We start from the raw sequence: 20,136 nt of genomic DNA, 5'->3' as shown, positions 1-20,136 counted from the left end.
TCCGCACAAGCCCAGGGAGCCGGGGAGCATCGAAGGGCAGGCTCCAGGGAAGGCCCCACCACGTCCTTTTGGGGGGCCCTTGAATGGCAACTGATACATAATAAGACACAATCTATTCTGCTGATTCACAATTATGGAGACTGTGTAAGTGTGTATTTTTTATTGATGTGCTCTAATAATGGTGTAGCAACAGTCGTTTTACATCATTGACGTTTTACAGCAGTATTTGGCCGGCTGAGGTCTAGGTCCGCCTTTTTGATGGAGGACCAGCCCCTTAAAAACTCACCTCGGGCCCCTCCTCCCCCCAACAACCTGAACAACAAATGGTCCAGTGTCCCAGAAGGAGCAAGTGAGGTTACAGTTTAAAATGCTGAGTGTACTGGGCTCTGAGCGCAAAGCTCATTAGACACGGAAGGGAGGGGCAGAGTTATCTTCAAATATTCAACAAAGCAGACGCCCCAGTGTGGGGTGGTGGGCGCGGTGCGGGTTTAATGGAATTAAGGCCGCGAGCGGCGGGCAGGGGTCTCCCAGCCGCGGGGTGGAGGGAGCTCTGGGGCCTTGGGTGCGCTGGGCTGGGCCGAGTAAGCCATTGCAACAGAAAACCCTTCGCGGAGCCAGGGGGTGGGGTGCGGTGGGGTGGGGTGGGGTGGGGGGCGGGAGTGAGGAGGCCCGAGAGCCCCGGGCCCCCAGCTCCAGCGCCCCCGCCCTGCCCCGGAGCTCCGCTCCTGGCTTCCCCCTCTGTGTGTCTTTTCTCCGAGTTTCTTTCTCCCCAAGCATTTCTGGCTCTTTCCGGGAGGTGTTTTGCAAAGGTCGAGGCTCCGCCTGAGCCCCCAGCCTCTTGGGAGGGGGGGACGAGGCCTTGGGGGGCCCTCCGAGCCGCGCCTTTTGAGGGAGGTGCACCCTCGGGCAGCTTGCAGGGGGTGGTTAGGGCAGCGGGGCAGCTGCTTTTGGAGGTGGGGGAGGGTAGGACTCTAGCAGTGGTTCGGGTTTCCCTTCCCCCTCCCCCCCCCGGAAACCGCGGGGGTGGTGGCCCGGGTTCCTGTCCCCTCCAGGCAGTGGGGGAAAAGGTTGGGTTTGGGACTAGGACTGCGGGGGGGGGGGGGGGGGGCGGGTAGGCCGGGTCCCCTTCGTCCCCCTGCAGGCCACGGGGTGGGGGAGGGAGAGACCCGGGCTCCCCTCACCCACACTAGGCGGGGTGGGGGTGGGGTGCCGAGGACCGAGCCTGGGGTGGAGGGCCGTGCAGGGTCGCAGGCCCCCGCCCCCCAGCAGTAGGGCGGGGGCTGGGTTAGCACGCGGGCCCCCGCAGGCCGCGCGGATTGCGCCCCTCCCCCCGCCGTGGGGGAGGGGCAGGCGGGGACGGGCCCCCCCAGGGCGCCGGGGCGGGGCGGCGCGGACGCGGGTTCCCCTCCCCCCGGCCGTGGGGGAGGGGGAGGGGCCGGGCTGGGGGTTGGGGCGCCGTCCCGCCCTCCGTGCCAGGCGGCCCCCCTGGCAGCCCTCCCGGCCGGGGTCGGCGCGCCGCCGGCCCCCCCGCCCCGCCCGGAGGTCACTGCCCGTGCCGGTCCCTCCCGCCGTCCCGCCCTCTCCCGCCGCCGCCGCCGCCGCTCCCGCCCCAGCCCCCCCCACTCGGCTCTCGGGAGCGAGGAGCCGCCAGCGCCCCCGCCCCGCCGCCGCCGCCGCCGCCGCCGCCGCCGCAGCGCCCTCGGCCGCCATTCGGCACCCGAAACTTTCCAGCGCCCGCGCGTCTCGGGGACTCGCGGCGGCGGGGCGGGGGCGGCCCGGGGGCGGCGCGAGGCTGCTCCGGGCGCCGGGCCCTCCTCGGCCGCGGCACGGGCACGGCCGGGGCTCGGCGGCGGCCGGCGGCAGCGAGGCCGGGAGCGCGGCGGCGCCGCCACAAGTTGCGCGGCGGGCGGCGAGGTGAGTGCGCGGGGCGCGGGCGCGGGCGCGGGGCGCGGGCGGGGGGCGCAAACTTCGGCGGCGGGGGGGTGGGGGGTGGGGGGCGCATGCACGCCCCGCCCGCGCCGCGGGGCTCCGCGCGGCTCCGTGGGGCTCCTTCGGGCTCCGCCGGGCTCCTTCGGGCTCCGCGGGGCCGGGTCCCCAAGTGTCCCCGCGGCGGGGCCGGGTGCGGCGCGCTCCCTGCAGGCGGGACAATGCCCCGGGGCGGCCGCTCCCCGAAGTGCGGGCGCGCGGGGCCGCGGGGGCCGCTAAGTTTGGGGAAGCGCTCGGCCGGCGCCCGGGGTCCCTTTGTCTGGCGCTCCCGGGGCCGCGGGATCCCCGTGGGGGAGGGGCGCCCCATTCATCGGCGGGCGCCGGCCAGCCGGCCCGGGACCGGGACCGGGGAGCGCGGCGGCGGCAGTGGCGGCGGCGGCGGCGGCGGCGGCGGCGCGGGCCCGGCGGCTGCTCAGTTCGCAGACGCAGAAACTGTCAAGGAAGTCGGGAGCTGCCGGCCCGAGCGCGGGGCCCGGCCCAGGGCGACGTGTGTGTGTTGGGGGGCGCCCCGGCGAGGCGGGGTCTGCAGAGCGCGGCCTGCCGGGGGTGCAGACCTGTTGCTCGGCGCCTGGGGTGGGGGCGCATCCCCACCGGGAGGGGGCGGGGCGCGGCTGGCGGCGGCGACCCGGGGGCGCTGGAGGCCCGCCCGCGCGAGCAGGGCCTGCGCTTCACGTGCGTCGCCGAGCGCGCGGTCGCTCAGGCCTCGGCTCCCACTCCCCGCGCGGCCTGGCATTTTCCGACCCACTGCATTGCAAATTCCACAAAGTTAGCGGTGCTCCCCCCCCCCCCGCACCCCGCACCCCCCCCCCCCGCCAGTCGGTGCTGCTGTGCAGCAGAACCCACAAACACACACCTCCCCCTCCCACCCTCCCATTGCATCTGCAACTGTTTGTGCTCTGTATTGTCACATGGGGCTTGACCCGACTTTTCTGGATGTTTTTCTCTTCTGATGAGTCGCCGGAGCCCCTGCTTTAACCTGGAAGGGGAGTGGCGGGACCCTAAGGGGGTGGAGAAGTGGGGGCGGGGGGGCTAGGGAGAGCCCTGCTAAGGTCCCAAGTGGGGGCTTCCGGGTAGCAAATGGCTCTTCACCGTTTTACAAAAAGTTTACAACTACTCATTTCTAGAAAAGAGGCGGTGGGGGATGGGGGACCAGAATGTGGAGTATGGCCCAATGAAGACGTTAGGATGACACTTTCATTTTAGAAGATGGTAATGTCTCAGGTGTGCTGCAGATTCTCCTGGAAAAACGCACAGCTGGATAACTAATCCAGGGATAAAAGTTGAACTTCGTCACTTGACCCACTTATTAAAATGGCCCTTAAGGGGATTCCAGCCCTTAACACACACCTGTGGGACAAAAATTAGGATTTTAGGTGTTTGAGTTGCTAGTGTGCGCTGCAGGGCAAGGATCCCTGGATCCTGTGGGGTTGGCTTCTCTTTTTGCTTTTATAGAGAGCTTAATCAGTCCAGTAATTATCAACAACACCCCCATTTACATTTCCCAAACCTCACTCCTCCTGAATGTTTGAAGGTTTCCCTGGGCTGGGTAGGGATGGTGCCGGAGTCATGTGGCGGTTGGTCTTGATCTCATCTTCACTTGTGGGAGCTTTGGGCTCCTCATCTGTGCGATGGCATCTGGAATTTCCCTGAACGGCCTGTCAGGAGGGGCTCAGTGGTTCTAGGGCTTGCAGAGAGGTGGACAGAGCCCTGGAATCCAACTCCGTCTGGACACATAATGCTTGGCTACAAACCCAGCCTTTGTCCCTATTTGGCCTGAAGTAGTGAAAGGGCCCACCCTCTTGCGCTCCACTGCTGCAGCTTTTCTGAGTGTCTTTTCTATATGTGTAAAAAGAAGAAAAGGAAAATTGAAATCGTGGTACTCACTGTGTATTGTGAGGAAACGTGAAAAAGAACACGTGTGTACGTTTTCTGAAAACTATAAAGCTGCTTATAAATTTTAGAGTTGCTATTGTGCACGTCGAATAATTGTCTTCACGTTATTTGAATGCCATGCACTGAGGATTTTACAGGCACTTCATGCCCTGTGCCAGCAATGATTATTTCCATTCTGCTGCAGAGAACTGACTTGCAAACATACAGTGGAGGGAGGCTTATCTGATTCCTGAAGCTCGGGTCTTAGGCTTGGTGTTCCTGTTTTCATGCCTACCTAGCATGACTGCTCACATTTGGACATTAAAGCTCTTTATTTATTTATTTATTTAAAGCTCTTTGAATTACATACACACGCCCATGAAGAGAATCTATATTGAGGTGTGTGTACGGATACAGCCCCAGCTCCCTGGGATCAAGAGACATTGACCGTAGCGGAGGAATGGCTTTTACAGCTTCATTGTCCAATATGGTAGCCAGTAGCCACATGTGAACATTGAGATTCAAATTAATTTACACTCAATAAAATTAACAATTCTGTTTTTTCAGTCCCTGTAGCCAGAATTCACATACACAATAGATGCCTGTGTCTAGTGGCCACCATATTAGTACAGTTCTGCGGAGAAAGTTCTGTTTCAAGGGTGCTACTTTATAGTTAATGCAGTGAGATATTAATAAAACGGAGTTTGTGTACTCCTTTGTGGAGGAAAGGGAGAAGGTATAAAAGTTTGAAAATAATTAACAGGTAAACCTTTAAAAAAAAAAAAAAAGACCCATTTCAGCCAGTGATTGACCCAGGAAAGTGATTTCAGCAAATGGATTTTTTTTTTTTTTTACTTAAGATTTATTTATTTATTCATGAGAGACAGAGAGACAGAGAAGCAGGCTCCCTCTGGGGAGCTCAGGGTGGGACTCGAGATCCCTGCACTGGGGATCACAGCCTGAGGCAGACACTCAACCACTGAGCCACCCAGGCGTCCCCTCCCCCCTTTTTTCTTTTTCTTTCTTTTTTTAAAAGTAGGCTCCCTGCCCAGTGCGGAGCTTGAGCTGACCACCCTGAGATCAAGAGTCACATGCTCTACTGGCTGACCCAGCTCGCCCGAGTGAATGGATTCTTAACCTGAAATTAAGAGCTATGGTTTTGGATTGAGGTGCTTTGGATCAGTTTTGAAATAGAAAAGCGGAACTCCAAGCCAAAGCACCTCCCTGAGTGTTTAACGTTGACTGAGGCAGGTGGCATCTCTGCATCAGTTTCCCCATCAGAAAAGGCAGAGAGCCCTTAGCGAGTCCCCGAGGTGGCCCAACTAGGCAGATCTTGGTGAGCATCGCCTGGGATGCTTGGGAGCCCAGGGTGTCCCCGTCAGCGCGGCCCTTTGTGAGTGATTGCGGGTGTGACCATGTGGGGTGCGTTTAGCCCTGGCTTGTGGCTACCACGGGCTTTCGGCACCCTCCACCCCTTTGTAGTTTAAGTCTTGTTTTGAGGTTCAGTCTCTTGAGGTCAGAATCTTCTGTATTAAAAAGACTGATAGGGAATCTTTCCAACAAAGTGAGATTTCAAAGTATGTTTTTTAAAAAATGGCTCAGTGCTAGGTGTTTCCTGTACACCGGGTCCCTGAGTTAGGATGTTATTTTTATTACTTTGTTGATAATGTCCTATTCACAGTTCTTTGTATTTTTTATAGTAAGGAGTTCGAGATTTTTGTTTGTAGATGAGGATGGGGGAGGGGAAAACCCAAAATCATAACTGTCAGAGAGGTGGCTTCTCAGATCACCCTCTGCCATTTGTCCTCAGTTGCTGCTACTTCCCCAGCGCTCTGGTGTGACCTGTTGGCTTTTGGCTGAAGGTACTTATTAAATACCTGGGATGTCCTTGATGGTCTTCTAGAGGTGGGAGCGGGGGTCCCGCTCGCGGAGGTCCTCGGCGCCAGGACTTCAGGGTCCCCGTGACCTGTTGGGTCAGCCGTAGCCAGGGCTGCCCTAGCTGCTTCCTGCTGGGGCATCCCCGGCAGTGACATGCGACGTGCCACACTGAATGCCTGGCCTAGGTGACGGTCACAGTTGCTCTGGGTGTGAGATGGTGACGTCTCAACTGTGGTTTCCTGATACCTTGCCTTTGTCCCCTCTTTCCCACCCTTTAAAAGAAAATAATATGCAACATCCAATAAGCTGGTAACCATTCACCTCTAAAGACATTTAAAAAATAGTTCCTTTTTTTTTTTTTTTTGAAGATACTTATTTATTCATGAGAGACACAGAGAGAGGCAGAGACACAGGCACAGGGAGAAGCAGGCTCCACGTAGGGAGCCCAGCGTGGGACTCGATCCCAGGTCTCCAGGATCACACCCTGGGCTGAAGGCAGGCGCCAAACCACTGAGCCACCCAGGGGTCCCTAAAAAATAGTTTCAATCAGGAAGCAAGACTAGAGTCGTTTTGTAAACGCCTTTTTTTTTTTTTTTTTCTTAAACTTGGACCAATAAACTCCCCCCACCCCCAGCTATTTTTAGTAGGAAGGAAGTAACTGCGTCCTGAGCGGAGGCTGGATGTGTTTCCCCTTGGGTCTTGCCCTCCTCGGCCCTTGCCTCCTCTCTGTCCTCTCCGCGGGGCTGGCCCAAGCGGCCTGCGCTTGGCCACATTGGCAAGATGAGACCCAACAAAGCCAAAATAAGAGCTGGATGTGGGAAGGGACTAGGAAAGTCAACATGTTTATGTAGGGCAGAGAGCCTGGTCTGAGAAAATGAGCTTCAGGCCTCAAGGGAAAAATTGGCTCCCCGGGGGGCTTCTTGACCGGGTGCGGGGAACCTGACCAAAGAGGGTTGTGTTCGCTGTGCGGGCAGGTTCGCGGGGGCATCGCTGCTATGAAATGTTTGTTGATCCGCTGGGTGATCCAAGACGGAAGGAAGCCACCAAAAAGCCGGAATGGGGCAAATTTGAAGTGAATGCACGGGAGAAGAGATTTTTCAGTCTCGCGGAAGAAACCGGGTGCCACGGCGGGTGGGAACAGAGGTGGAGACGGGATGGCACGCAGGTTCCAGGGAGAGACGACTTCAGAGATGAGGGCCGGGGAGATGGTGGTTACGGCAGCTGGACTTGAGCCCCGCGCCCTAGAATCTGGCAGTCAACTCGGGGTTCTCCGAGAGGCCTGTTTTGCCCACTACGTAGTCCTCGCGGTAGCATCGAGAGACATTCGCAGTTGTCACAGCTCAGGGGAGGTGGATGGGGGTGCTCCTGGCGTCTAGGGGCTCTGTGGATGCTGCCAAATATGCATTACACAGGGTGGTCCCCAGCACAAAGAATGATCTGGACCCACGTGCCAGGGGTGTCCAGGTGGGGGAAACCAGCCGTGAGTCCGTCAGTTCACGATCGTGTGTGGGACGGACTCTGTGGCGGGAGGTCAAGGTCTGTGTTCTCGGGGTGCGCCGTCCTTAAGTTAGGGCTGGTTTATATACACGTGTGTATGTGTAGTTTTCTGAATCACCGTATGATGACGCTATCGGCTCTTTCAACGTAGAGTTCTATGAACGTCAGCACATGCATAGGTTTGTCTAACCAGCACCAAAACGGGGATACAGAACAAGTCCGTGGCCCCCAAAGTGTCTACAGTGCCGTCCCTCTGGCGCCCTGGAGTAACCCCCCCCGCCAGCACTAACCGAGGAGCTGGCTGGGCTGCTGCGCCCCCAGGTCCTGGTAGGTGCATTTCAAGTCCGGATCGGTGCCCCCACTCTCCCAGGACCCTCCTTTGTTGTTTCTCTCTGATGCCACGTGAACTTCACACTTATGCACGCTTGAGCCTGTGCGTTTGACTCAGAACAGCAGGGTTTGCGCTGTGGGTTTCATCAAAAGCAAGGCGAAGAAAGCCTTACTGGTCCTTAATGGTATCTGTAAGCCATGGAGAAAGAATATCAGGTGTCTTGTTGGGGCTGCCAAAGATTTGCTCTTTTCTTATGCCAGTTAATTCTTGCTGCCAAATTAGTCGAAATGGGATGTTTTCTGATGCCCTTTCAGAGAAACGTTTCCCGCATCTTCCCATTGTACTCCCGGAAGACATTTAATATGTGAAACGTATCCGTAGGTTATAAAGTCCCGTCTTCGGTTTCAAAAACAGGACCCACGCGTTGAGGTGTGCAGTTTTGCCAGTGGGGTAATAAAACAAGCTAAAAACATAGAGTTGTATTTGCATTACTTTGTTGTAGGGAAAAAATGAATTTCTGTGTCTGTGCTTTTATGTAGTTGTTGACCTGCAATTTACTTTGGGCCATAATTTTACTTTTTGTGATCTAATAAGAACTGGCATGCTTTCTAGAGGAACTGACTTGGTCTTTTGGCATTTGGCTACTTTCGTCCTGCCCTGGGTGGTCCGCCTGCTTGTGTGAGGTCCTTTAAAACCACGTGTGTCCTCACGTGTGGAGTCAGAGGGTAGGTGAGCTGATCTTGGGTTTTTCTATCTCTTGTGTGAGGGCTTTAATTTGGAAAAGGGATGCTATTTGATTGTTGGGTTGGTTTTGTTTGTTTTTAGGAACGGTTATGGCTTATATTAGTGAAAAGTTTAGAGAAACTGATGATTCTTTCTGCCCATGCTTTGGCTATTACTTTACCCACTCTTAAAATAGGCACTGTTTAACTTAAGGTTGGTACGTTAGTTACATGTTTTACTTAAAACACGCGCACACAAACACACACACAAAATGGCAATTCAGAAGACACTTTGCCCTGTTGGGTGCATCTGAATAATTTTTCCGACTGTTGTAGGTTCCCAGTCTCACCAGACTCTGTAAATTAAGCACAAACAATGCTACGGTACATTTCACAGTGTTTATTCGCGCAAAGGGCATCCTTTGAATTCCTGTGATCGCCTCCCCTCCCCCCACTACCTTGGTGGATGTAGCCTGAAGGCTGAAAAGAAAATGAGAGTTTTCTTCACTTGCTTCCCTGGAACCTGGAGTCTAGAATATGACCCTAAGTAGCCGGCACAGAGTACTTCCATTTCTGGAACACTTGCCAGCAACCCCCAGAGAGAATGCAGAGAGAGGTAGGAGGAGGTAGGAGGGCTTCCACCCTCCCAAGCCTGATTACCTTCCCACTTTCTAAGAAATTGAAAACTTTACTAAAGTCTCCTGAGAGCTAGGTCCCCAGACATCACCCATATTGGAGTGAGCTTAGGACACTGTTCCTTTCCAGAGTGCTTGGTTCCTTCCTTCGGTCGACTTGCTCGCCCATGGTCCTCAGGCTTTACAAGCCCGTGAGTACATCTGGTATTGTTCAGTTCTGCAAACGCTTCTGCTTGTTTGGGTATCCCAATAGGTGGAAAGGAGGACAAAAAGAAGCTTACTATACGTGATGCCATTTCTTAAATCAGAAATAACAAATGCTAATACTGTAAGACCGTGTAAATCATTGTAAGAATTGGGAGAAAAATTCAGCATAGCTGAGCAGCGATTTCTGTTTCTTGTGCAGGGAGTACTTAGGCTTTAACCAGGTCAGCTCTGCTCCTCCAGTTATCCTTGTAATCCTGACATCCATTTGAAGATGAGAGATGAGAAAGAGGAGTAGAAGTCTGTCACTGAAGTCCTGTCCTGCAGAAATCTGTTGCACCAGCATGCAAACCTAATTCCCAGCTTCTGGGTGGTTGCAAAAAAATAAAGAAGTTCCAGGTGGTTGCAGAGTTGTAGGTTGTATTTGGTAAAAGCAGCTGAGCTGAGAATTGATGTCTCTACCATTTGGTTCATTTGGGGAACGGATTAAACTTGGGTCCCTGCCTTAGGTTCTTTTTCCAGCAGAATCCTTATCAGGCACTTGAGTCCCACGCAACTTTAATGCCAAGTCAGTGTTGGTAAAGACTCAAGTATTCAGAATTATCAGCTCCAAAACAGTGATTGCCAGTTCCTGACAGTTGCAGATCGGTCTGGGAGACACGGTTTGGTTTAACTTTTAACTTGGTCATGAAAAAATACCACATCAGATTGGTATTTCTAAGATGCGCGGGTGATTCTACGCCAATTTCAACCATTTCCAGGGATTTGTAGTGGAATGCTTTAAAAAGCCTCGCCAGGAGAAACAACATTCGAGGTGTACCCAGCTCAGAAGTTGATGAAAATAAGAATTAATGATGTCACGTGTCCAGTGCATGACAGAAATTATTGTAGACCAGATGAGAACAAGGCGAGAGGCCTGTGGAAATTAGAGTTGCCTTATAAATTTCATGGGACTCGCTGAAAAATTTCATGGGCTTCTGAGTACATTTCCTTTAAACCAACACGTACTCCCTGTTCCCCGTGGCTGCAGCCGCCAGAGTGTGTGTGCGCGCCTGGGTCTCTGGGTGTTGCGCGCTGGAGAAGCTGGAACCAGATTTGTGTCTTAGCACCAGGTACCTCGGTTGCAGGTGCATGAGGAAGCCTGGGGATAGGGCTGTCCTTTTCATGCATTTCGAGACTCAGTGTTTTCATAATCACTTAATTCTGTTTATCAATCAGCTGCTTTCATTGGTGGTTGCCCTCAGGGCTCCTGAGAACCAGGCTTGTTGAAGAGACTCAGACTTTAGAGGACAACCCACGTGAGAAGAGGGTGCAGGGACGGATGGGATTGTCAGGAACGTCTTTGGCTTTCTTCAGTTTGGCTGTGTAGTGGTTGGGTCTTTTTCCAAAGACCTCTGTTTCATCGGTCATGGTTGTTATTAAATACATTTTTAAAAATATTTCACAGTAGAGAGGTTTTTTTTTTTTTTTTTTTTTCTTCTTCCTCTTTTAAGAGAAAATGTAGGGGGTACCTGGGTGGCTTAGTTGATTGAGCCTTTGACTCTTGATCTCAGCTCAGGTCTTGATCTCAGGGTTTTGAGTTCAAGCCCCACGTGGGGTTTCACGCTGGATGGGGAGTCTACTTAAAAAAAATAATAATAAAGAGAAAACTCAAAAAAAAAAAAAAAAACCTCAGTCGATGGTGTATTACTGATGTCAAGAGAGCAAATAAATATGAACATTAAATTCGTGATTCAGACCACACTGTGGGCTGTGGGTAAGAATCAAGACTTAACTCCACAAACGTAAGGTCTTTTGTCTGAGCTCATTTGCTGAGAATGGTCGAAGGTTTGGGTTTCCTGAGACTAAGTGTCCTCTGCAGGTAGCTCCACATATTTCCACAGCAGTCTGTCTGTCTAACTTGAAATGATTGATAGGGTAGCTTTGGTTTTTCTATGTAATTTTTGGTGTTCACATCTCTTTTTCCCTTTGTGAGTACTGAATTTGCAATGTAACTTTGTATGTAAAACAAAGCCTGGAAGACTTGCAAGTGAATTCCAGAGCCTGCAGGTTCACAATTCTGGTTCACTTCTACATGTCCACAGGCTGCTGAGGGCCACGTGTCACTAACGCTGCTCAGGACCTACGTAGACGTTCATTTGTCTTTTGGTAAAGTGAAGTCTTTATCTCCTACTTAAAAAAAAATTACTTCTCTTTATAGCGATTGAAGGCACCTACTGTACAGGAAAGATTTTTTTTTTTTTTTTAACTGTTGTGTCATGAGCCTTTGTCTCTCTGCTCCAGAGATCAATACATGGAAGTTCCAGTAGTAGATCATTTATGATTAGCGTCTTGGGAATGTACTTCACCTGCCCCCGCAGCCTGCCGCTTTAAGAAGAAAGAGAAGTTACAGCAAGTATTTTGCTTTTAGCCAGACTCCTTGAGCTATGTCCAGGTCTTGACTTCATATTGCAAGTAGGTCAACCAGACACCAGTGAATCACTTCAGCTTTGAGCCGGAATCCTCTTCTTTATTTTTGGGTAAAACACCAAGAATTATTCATTTGATTGTTTGCCTCCCAAATTACCCTGTGTAGTATTTCAGAGATGTAGCTCAGAAAATGGCCCTAAAAGGAGAGTCTTCCTAGGGGCCTGGACAAAAGTGGATTCTATTTCCTCAATGCAAACCTCGGATACTGGTGAAGTGCAGATATGCGTGTATCTGTGCAGATATGTATGATTTCTGAGAATATGCGGCCTAGGTGCATGAAGCAGGGGTGCCGGGAAACAGGGCAAATGGTAAAATCCATCAGAACATTAAATTTATGTGTACGCTAACCTTCGAAAGAGAATATAAAAACAAATTAGTTTATAGCTTTGTTGAAGTACCGTTTACATAATTTGTATCAGAGAAGGCAGTTCCTCTTCCTTAGGAAGATTGGGTTATTAAAATTAGCTATCTTCATTTTTCCAGAGGAAAAAAAAAATCAATTGTAGTTCAAATAATTGTATGTGAAGCTTTGTAATTGGAAATTTGATGTCAGCAAAATTATATAACCTTGGTTAATTACATTCGTATACTCAACCTAAATATAGAGTAGGATTAGCTCATGGAAATAGTTCATTTTTATCTCAGGCTGTACAGTGCGCATTCATGTAATAGTTTCTAGTTTCATTTTGTTTTATTTATTTTTTTTATTATCCTGGACATGTTTTCTGAAAAGTTACTTAAAACGGGGCTGTATGTTTTTATTTCCCGATTCATGTTTAAATATAAAATGGCACCCAGAATAAGCTGTCCCTTGGGAATTTTGATTTTCTTGGTGGCCTCTGTGTTCGATGCCTGGCACGATACAGGGCTAAGCTGGGGGTCCCAGTTTTTAGCATGACATTTACCTTCAGGGAAGATTGGGCGCAGTTGGCCATCTCAGAGTAAATGACCAGCCTCCTCTGTTTCCTGTCGTGTTTGCTTTTCCATTGAATGTTCTATATTTGGACAAGTGTATTTTTTGGTGTGGGTTTCTGCTGGCCCAGATGTTTGGCGGAGTGGAATTTCTCTGTCCATACCACGGGGTTGGGCAGTTGGTAGAAGCCTTGTTTAGTTCACAGGATTGAGTTGTACGCGCTGTAGATTCAGGTTGGATTGTCATTCCCTTCCTGCAAGCTGTGTGTTACTTTGTTTTTGTTTGGGTTTGCCCTAGATGTTTGCTTTGCCTTTGGATTGCTGTGGATGCCCGCTTGCGGTGTGTTTAATTTAATATGGAACTCTAAATCTGACTTATATCAGGTTGATTTTCTGAAACCACTTTATTGTGGTATAAATTACATACCATAAAAATCACCCATTTTAAGCGTACGACTCAATGAGTTTTAGTAAATTTACGGAGTTGTGCAGCCATCGTCATAATCGATTTTCATTCCTCAATACGGTCATTCGTGTCCATTTGCCATCAATCGTGGCTCCTACCTCCCAGCCACGGGAGGCCATTCATCTCCTTTCTGTCTGCAGATCTCCCTTGCCTCAGAACAAGTACTTCTGTGCCTTCCCAGTGGTGGAGGGTGAGGCCCAATTTCATGGACTTCCTGCCCTTTCCCGGGAGAGGGATTAGTGGGGAGAAGGGGAAGGAAACCAGGATAATAGGCGGCAGGAGTCCGTTCCCTCTTCTGCAAAATCTGCAAAATCAGGGTGGTCGTGAAGTTCTTGCAGGCTCTCAACGGGGGACTGTGTGGGAAGTGATTGGCCCAGAATCTGGAGGAGCTTGTCTTATGGGGTCATATTAAGAATCTGGGGATCCTGCATAAAGGGCACCTGGGACAGGTGAGGAGTGTGGGCCGGGGCCGAGCTCTCCAGCGAGCTCTCCAGCTCTCCACTGGGCCCTCGTCCTTGTCCCTGCGGTCCCCCCGTGTTTGTTCCACGGCGTTGAATCGGAGGCTTGGAGGGAAGTTTGCTCTTGGCCTGGGATACTTATTCCTCAGCTCACTCTTCCTCCACTGGGGGCCTTCCTGCCTCTGGGGGACACTGGACAGTGTCTGGGGACATTTTCTGGTGTCTACAAATGGGGAAGAGGTTCCCCTGGCGTCTGTTGGGTCGGGGCCAGAGGTGCTGTCACACGTCTGCGATGCCCGGGGACGGTCCCCTTTACCAGTAACAGTTCCCCAGCCCCAGAGGTCGGTGTGTGGAGGCCAAGAAACCCTGCTGTTGGAGCCTTGCGTCTGGGGGAGATTTAAATGAGGTACTTGGGTCTTCCACGAAGACTTTGTGACGCGGTAGGAGTAAAGGTGGACCATCGGCCTACCGGAGCTCTTTCAGTCTTTGTGCGTTCCAGGGAAATGGGGATTTCTTATTTTTTAAAGCACAGGATAAACACAATTTTTGGAGTTAACTTGGGGAAGATTACGTTTAATCCCTTTAGAAATATTCACTTGCAAACAATGAAGTTGCATCAGAGGCAGAGAAATAGGGGCCACCTCTTGGCTTTGATCCAGGACTCACATTTCATCTTTATCTGTTTCCCTAAGAGGTGAGAGGAGAGGGAGAAAGATCCAGACCTTCCAGAGAGACTCTGAAAATTAGGACTGTCCGAACGGAAGGGGTTGCGTCCAACAGCACATTGTCACTCAGAGTGTTTCTGGACTGGCTGGGGGGTGGCCTCTGTGCCTCTGCTTATGAGCCCCGGGGTTTCTCCAGGACAGGCAGTCGCTCCCCTGAAACGTGCACTGGTGGTCGCCCCCTGTGCCAGCGCCCTCCCTCTGTCTGCTTTTAGGGTCTTTGGGCCCGTGTGCCGGAGCCCCCTGAGAAGTGGGGCCCCCTGCCTGGGACTCCGACCTGCACACCTGCGTCTGTGTCTCGTCACTGCCACAGCTTTGCCTTCCCTCCAGCTCTGGTTTCTGCCTCGCGGGGCCTCTTCCTCCCCTCTGTACCCCCCCCACCCCCCCAGCCTTCCTTGGCGCCTTCCAAGGTGCGAGATCTCCTGACATCCCCTTTGTGTTGCTCTTGCGTGTTCTAAGCTCAGGCTTTTCCCCGAGGTGATACATGATGGTACGCTGATGTCCATGGAGTCCAGCTCCGTGGGCTTGTATCCTCTCGTCCTCTTCCCCAGAAATAATCAATATTCAGTCTATGAGTGTGGCCGTATAGATCTGCCTCGAGCGTGCTTGGCTGTCCGTGTGCAAATGTGCAGTCCTGTGTTTTTTTTTGTTTTTTTTTTTGTTTTTTTTTTTTAATTTTTTATTTACTTATGATAGTCACAGAGAGAGAGAGAGAGAGGCAGAGACATAGGCAGAGGGAGAAGCAGGCTCCATGCACCGGGAGCCTGATGTGGGATTCGATCCCGGGTCTCCAGAATCGCGCCCTGGGCCAAAGGCAGGCGCCAAACCGCTGCGCCACCCAGGGATCCCAGTCCTGTGTTTTTATCCAAGTGCAATCCTACTTCTCCATCGGCCTGCTTGCTTTTTACGACTGTATTAAAGTATGATTGAAGCACAGTAAAGCAGGCGTTTATGAATTGTGCCTCTAATCAGGTTTCTCGTTATCTTGATTGTGGTGTGGGTTTCACAAACACGTAGGTAATCTACCCGTCTATCTGTTTTTGTGTCAAAATAAATATTTCCCACGCTTTCACACTTCCTTGTGTCTTTCTGTGATCTCCCCCCCCCCCCCCATCCTTGCCTGGAGGCCGAGCGTTGATTGGCTTTCTGTTACTAGATCAGTTTGCATTTTCTAGAGTTTTATATCAATGAGATCACACAGTCTGTACTCCTGATTTTACCTTTTTTTCACTCAACATAATGATTGGGGGTTTCATCTGTGTTGTGGCCCGTCTCACAAACTCATTCCTTTTTATTGCCAGGTAGGATTTTTTGGGATTGGGATGTGCCACAGTTCTGTTTATCTGTTGCCCAGTTGTTGGGCTTTTGGATTGTTAACATTTTTTGGCTCTTACGAATACTGCTGCTATAAATATTTTTGTAGCCGTCCTAGAGGTTCTCAACCTTCACCGTGTACCAGAACCCCGTGGACAGCTTGTTAAAACACAGACTGCCAGGCCCTACCCCCACAATGTCTGATTTAGTGAGTCTAGGCTAAGGCCCAGGACTGGGTTTGTGACGAGTTCGCAGCTGCCGGTCCTGGACCGCGCACACGTTGACAGCCACTGCCATGGGGACCGTCTTCATACACTCCGCTCGTTAGTGCGTTGTTTCTTGTTCCAAATATTTCTCTCTGGACTGTTCCTTGTCTCCTAAGGTCTTGTAATGTCGCTTGTGGTTTTAATCGTCAGGGTTCCCCTTTTCGTGTGGTTGTTGGTATCAGTGTTTTCCTCTTGGCTTCTGGGTTTTACTTCCTTATGTCCAAGGGACGAATAGGAAGAAGATCTCCGGGTTGCCGAGTCGGGGTGCTACTGTCACCCAGACGCCAGCCGTGACGCCCCCGTCCACAGGGGTCTGCCCTCGTTGGACTTCTGGGGATCTGCCTTCCTACCTCCGGAGCCGGCGTTGGGGTCAGCCCCCAGCCGTGTGAGGCTGCCGGGGACTCAGGCCGTGGGCCCGGGGCCCCTGGTGCCCTCTGTCCCCTGGCCCGGGGGAAGCGCGGCTGCTCGCCTGCCTTTTCTCTCACGAGGAGACCAGATCCGTCCCTTCCGCGTCCCACCCTGTCACCTGAAACAACCAGCCCCAAACCAATAACCCTCTTATTTTCAGTATGTGCTTGATCTTTAGTTTCCTACTGAGGACTCTCGTCCAGATCCACCCGCTCGGAGCAGCAGGTGATACCGGTAGATGTTTACTACCAAACCAGCGCGTGCGTAATGGTGAAAAGTTTGGTTTGGTGCTGGGGTGTGTGTGTGTGTGTGTGTGTGTGTGTGTGTATGTGTGGGATACGACTTTGGCTTTGGGGAGCAGCTTTAAAGATCGCAAACTCTTGTTTTGTCTCCCCTGTTGAAGCCCCTTCCCGCCCCTGCTCGCAGCCCCGGCCCGTCCTCAGCGCTGCTGTGGGGGCCCCTGGAGCTCCTGGGGCGCCAGCCCCGCCGGCCCGATGCTCCCGACAGAAGCCGCGTGCCCGTAGCCGTCCTGGCCGGCTCCCCGGCCCGGCCTGACCTATTCTGGACGTTTCCTACAGGTGGAATCCTGTGCCCAGCGGCTTTGGCGTCCCATCTCTGAGGTCCCTCTGAGCTGTAGCGCCTGTTGGGCCGGTGGCTTGGGACGCTGTGGAAAGGCCGGGGGCACGGGGAGGAGCGCTGGGGAGGAGGGCCCGGGAGGAGGGCCGGGGAGGAGCGCAGGGGAGGAGGGCCGGGGAGGAGTGCCCGGGAGGAGCGCAGGGGAGGAGCGTGGGGGAGGAGGGCGGGGAGGAGGGCCCGGGAGGAGCGCAGGGGAGGAGCGTGGGGGAGGAGGGCGGGGAGGAGTGCCCGGGAGGAGCGCAGGGGAGGAGCGTGGGGGAGGAGGGCGGGGAGGAGGGCCCGGGAAGAGCGCAGGGGAGGAGCGTGGGGGAGGAGGGCCCGGGAGGAGGGCTGGGGAGGAGCGCCCGGGAGGAGGGCCCGGGAGGAGTGTGGGGGAGGAGGGCTGGGGAGGAGCGCCCGGGAGGAAGGCTGGGGAGGAGGGCCCGGGAGGAGCGCAGGGGAGGAGGGCCTTGGAGGAGGGCCGTGGAGGAGCGCCGGGGAGGAGGGCCGGGGAGGAGTGCCCCGGAGGAGGGCCCGGGAGGAGGGCGGGGGAGGAGCGTGGGGGAGGAGGGCGGGGAGGAGGGCCGGGGAGGAGCGCGGGGGAGGAGGGCTGGGGAGGAGGGCCCGGGAGGAGCGCCCGGGAGGAGCGCAGGGGAGGAGCGCAGGGGAGGAGGGCCGGGGAGGAGCGCCGGGGAGGAGGGCCGGGGAGGAGCGCCCGGGAGGGGGTGCCGGGGAGGAGGGCCCGGGAGGAGTGAACCAGAGCCCCCGGCTTGGCTTGGGTCCGCGTGTGGGAAAGGCGGTTCCCGTCTCTGCTGCGCTCTGGCCTCCACGCCGCCTTCCCTCCCTGCTTCCCTTCTCCCCTCTCTGTCCCTCTGACCCCCCAGAAGACCCTTGGGGTCAGCGGCAGCCGCACCCTGTGGCGCTGCATCTGCGGGTGGGGGGGGTAGAAAGTCCTTCCTCGGGAGAGAGCCCTCCCAGGAAGCTGGACTTTCCAGGGGTGCGGCGCCGGGTCCCTGCCAGCTCTGAGGTCACGGGAGCGCGTCCAGTGAGGCTGTGGCATCTTTCTAGGCCCTCCCCGAAGCCACAGCCCTGACTTCCACTGTAACAGGCTTGTTGACGTTTCTGAATTTACAACCCCTTGTGTAGGACCAAACTGACCATTCCGGGGGGGTGGGGGGTGGGGGGTGGGGGGGATTCTCCAGCCGACCGTGGGCCCCGGCCTGCGGGGTTGCCCGTTCTCCAGCGACTATGGCCACGCGTCTTTTCTTCCTTCGTCTCTTTTTAACTGACTGAATTGGTCTCTTATTGCTGCTGTGACCAGTGAACGCAGGCCACCTGGCTTGCGTGACACAGACGTGCCATCGTACAGTTCTAGAGGGAGGAGAGGTCTGAAGTGAGGCTCCTTGTGTGAAGTCAAGGTGTCAGCGGGCTGCATGCTTTTCCAGAGGCCCTGAAGAGAGTCCGTTCCCTTGCCTTTCCAGCTTCGAGATGCCACCTGCGTTCCTTGGCTTGTGGGCCCTGGCTCCATCTTCAGAGCCACCAGGCAGTGTGGCATTTCTCTGTTCTTCCATAGCTACGTCATCCCCTGACCACAGCGTTGAGAGACGGTCCCCATGTGACGACATTGGGCCCACCGGGGTAATCCGGGGTCGTCTCCCTGTCGCGGGAGCCTGAATTTCACCCCGTCTGCAAGTCTCTTCCATGTAAAATGTCTCAGAGGCCCCAGCATTAGGGGATGGCCACATCCAGGGGTCATCATTCCCCCCCTCTCCATTGACGTTCTTTATTTCTGTCTTATTTTTTTCCTCTGAAGCCAGGAAGGTCCACATATTTATTGAACATTTTCTGTGCGTTTCTTGAGTAATTTAGAAACCAGGGTGCCCTGAAACCTTTTGCTTGTGCGGCTGCCTTTCGCTGGTGATACAGCCCACTCGCTGAGTCTTGATCTCCCTCCAAGCACAGCCAGGAGTTGTTTTCCGTGTTGGAAAGAACCCGGATTGTTGGTGCTGCTTGGGGACACACACTTGTACATTGGCCAGTGGACCCCGAGGGCGTGTTGTTTTGCTTCTTCCATCCAATATGAGAAGCAGCCAAGCTAAATCACGTGGGCACATTGAAAACACCCACTAACACCCCACTGACCACAATAGGTGACACGGCCAGATCCACACCCATGGAGCAGGGAAGGCGGCTCTAGTCTGCAGGTCCTGTCGAGTCACAGGGCAAGGGGAGCAAACATGTACTTGTGTTACGGGGAGGGAGGGAAGAAGTGGGATCTGTGTGTGGGAGGGCAGATGGCCGCAGTGGAGGAGACTGCATGCACACCCGGTTGGATCCAGGAAAATGAGCTCTGTAGGCAGATGTTGGAGGCACCAGGACTCGTTAAACATGCAGCTCCTTTCCATGTTGGGGCCATGTGGACGGGGGTGGGGGAGGCACCACTTATGTCCCCAGCAAACATTTGGCAAGGCCTGGAGGCATTTTTGGCTGTCCTAACTAACTAGGGGAGGGGGTGCTCCTGGCATCTAGTGGGTGGAGGCCAACGGCGCTGCTAACCATCTGAGGACGCACAACACAGGCCTCTACTAGGAATTGTGTGGCCGGGGCTCAGATATCCAATAGCTGAGAAGCCCTGCACAAGCAGGTATTTTCCAGGTGATCTCAGTGTACTTTGAAGTTTGAGAACCGTGTCTTGCCAGGACTGTCCCAACAAGGAAGGGGAATTGGCGATCCTTTCCATGTAAAGACCTAAAGGCCTACTGAGGAGGGGAAGTGTGTTGTTTAAACAAATCTCACTGTGTAGTAGTGTAGAAGCAACTTAAAAGCTCATGGGTCTTGACTGGGTCTCTATGATACCGGTGACTTTATATCGTTTGCTTTGTACTGTATTAATCCTTTAAGTTGTATTAATTCTTTATTATTGCTCAGCTAATAAATGGACCATTTATTTGGTGTTGAAAAATCTGTTTTTTATTAGATTTCCATTGTGAGCTTAGCATTTTTTTTTCCTCCAGGTGGCCCTTTGTCAACTATTTCTGTTATGTATTTTCTTTTTCCTCACCAGTGAGACTGCCAAGTTCTTGATAGCAAAGATGATGCCTTAGCCTTCTTTGTTCTGCACAGTAGTGAGCTTACGATCGTTACTGGTCAGTTGCCAGTGGTGTCCATTGTAATGCAAGTTGCACTCTGAGTTAAGGGTCATTTATCAAGTGTCCACAGACTTGCCTTTTATACCTTGCTGTAAATCCTTTCTCCAGTCTTTAGGGGCCGACGGTTAGCATGTTGGCGCGTGCTTGCTGTGTGGCAGAAAGCAAGCTTTGACCTCATTAAAGGTCAGCGGCATGTTACTGAGAGGCTGACCACCTCATTCTTCCTGCTACA

General features: G+C 53.4%; 1 protein-coding gene across 2 annotated transcripts in view; it reads left to right on the top strand.

The window, feature by feature from the left end:
- Positions 1 to 20,136, top strand: part of TBL1X (transducin beta like 1 X-linked) — a 211,967-nt gene continuing 191,831 nt past the window's right edge. The window contains exon 1 of one of the 2 annotated variants that reach the window (XM_077888299.1): positions 1 to 144. The gene's annotated coding sequence lies outside the window, so the exon portion shown is untranslated. Of the gene's footprint in view, positions 145 to 1,802; positions 1,915 to 20,136 lie in introns of those variants that run through there. The other variant, XM_077888298.1, reaches the window with a different exon arrangement.

Source organism: Canis aureus, chromosome X (genome assembly GCF_053574225.1).
Source record: "Canis aureus isolate CA01 chromosome X, VMU_Caureus_v.1.0, whole genome shotgun sequence".
Taxonomy (NCBI): domain Eukaryota; kingdom Metazoa; phylum Chordata; class Mammalia; order Carnivora; family Canidae; genus Canis; species Canis aureus.
The sequence above is the reverse complement of the archived record's forward strand: the minus strand, read 5'-3'. Positions and strand labels throughout refer to the sequence as shown.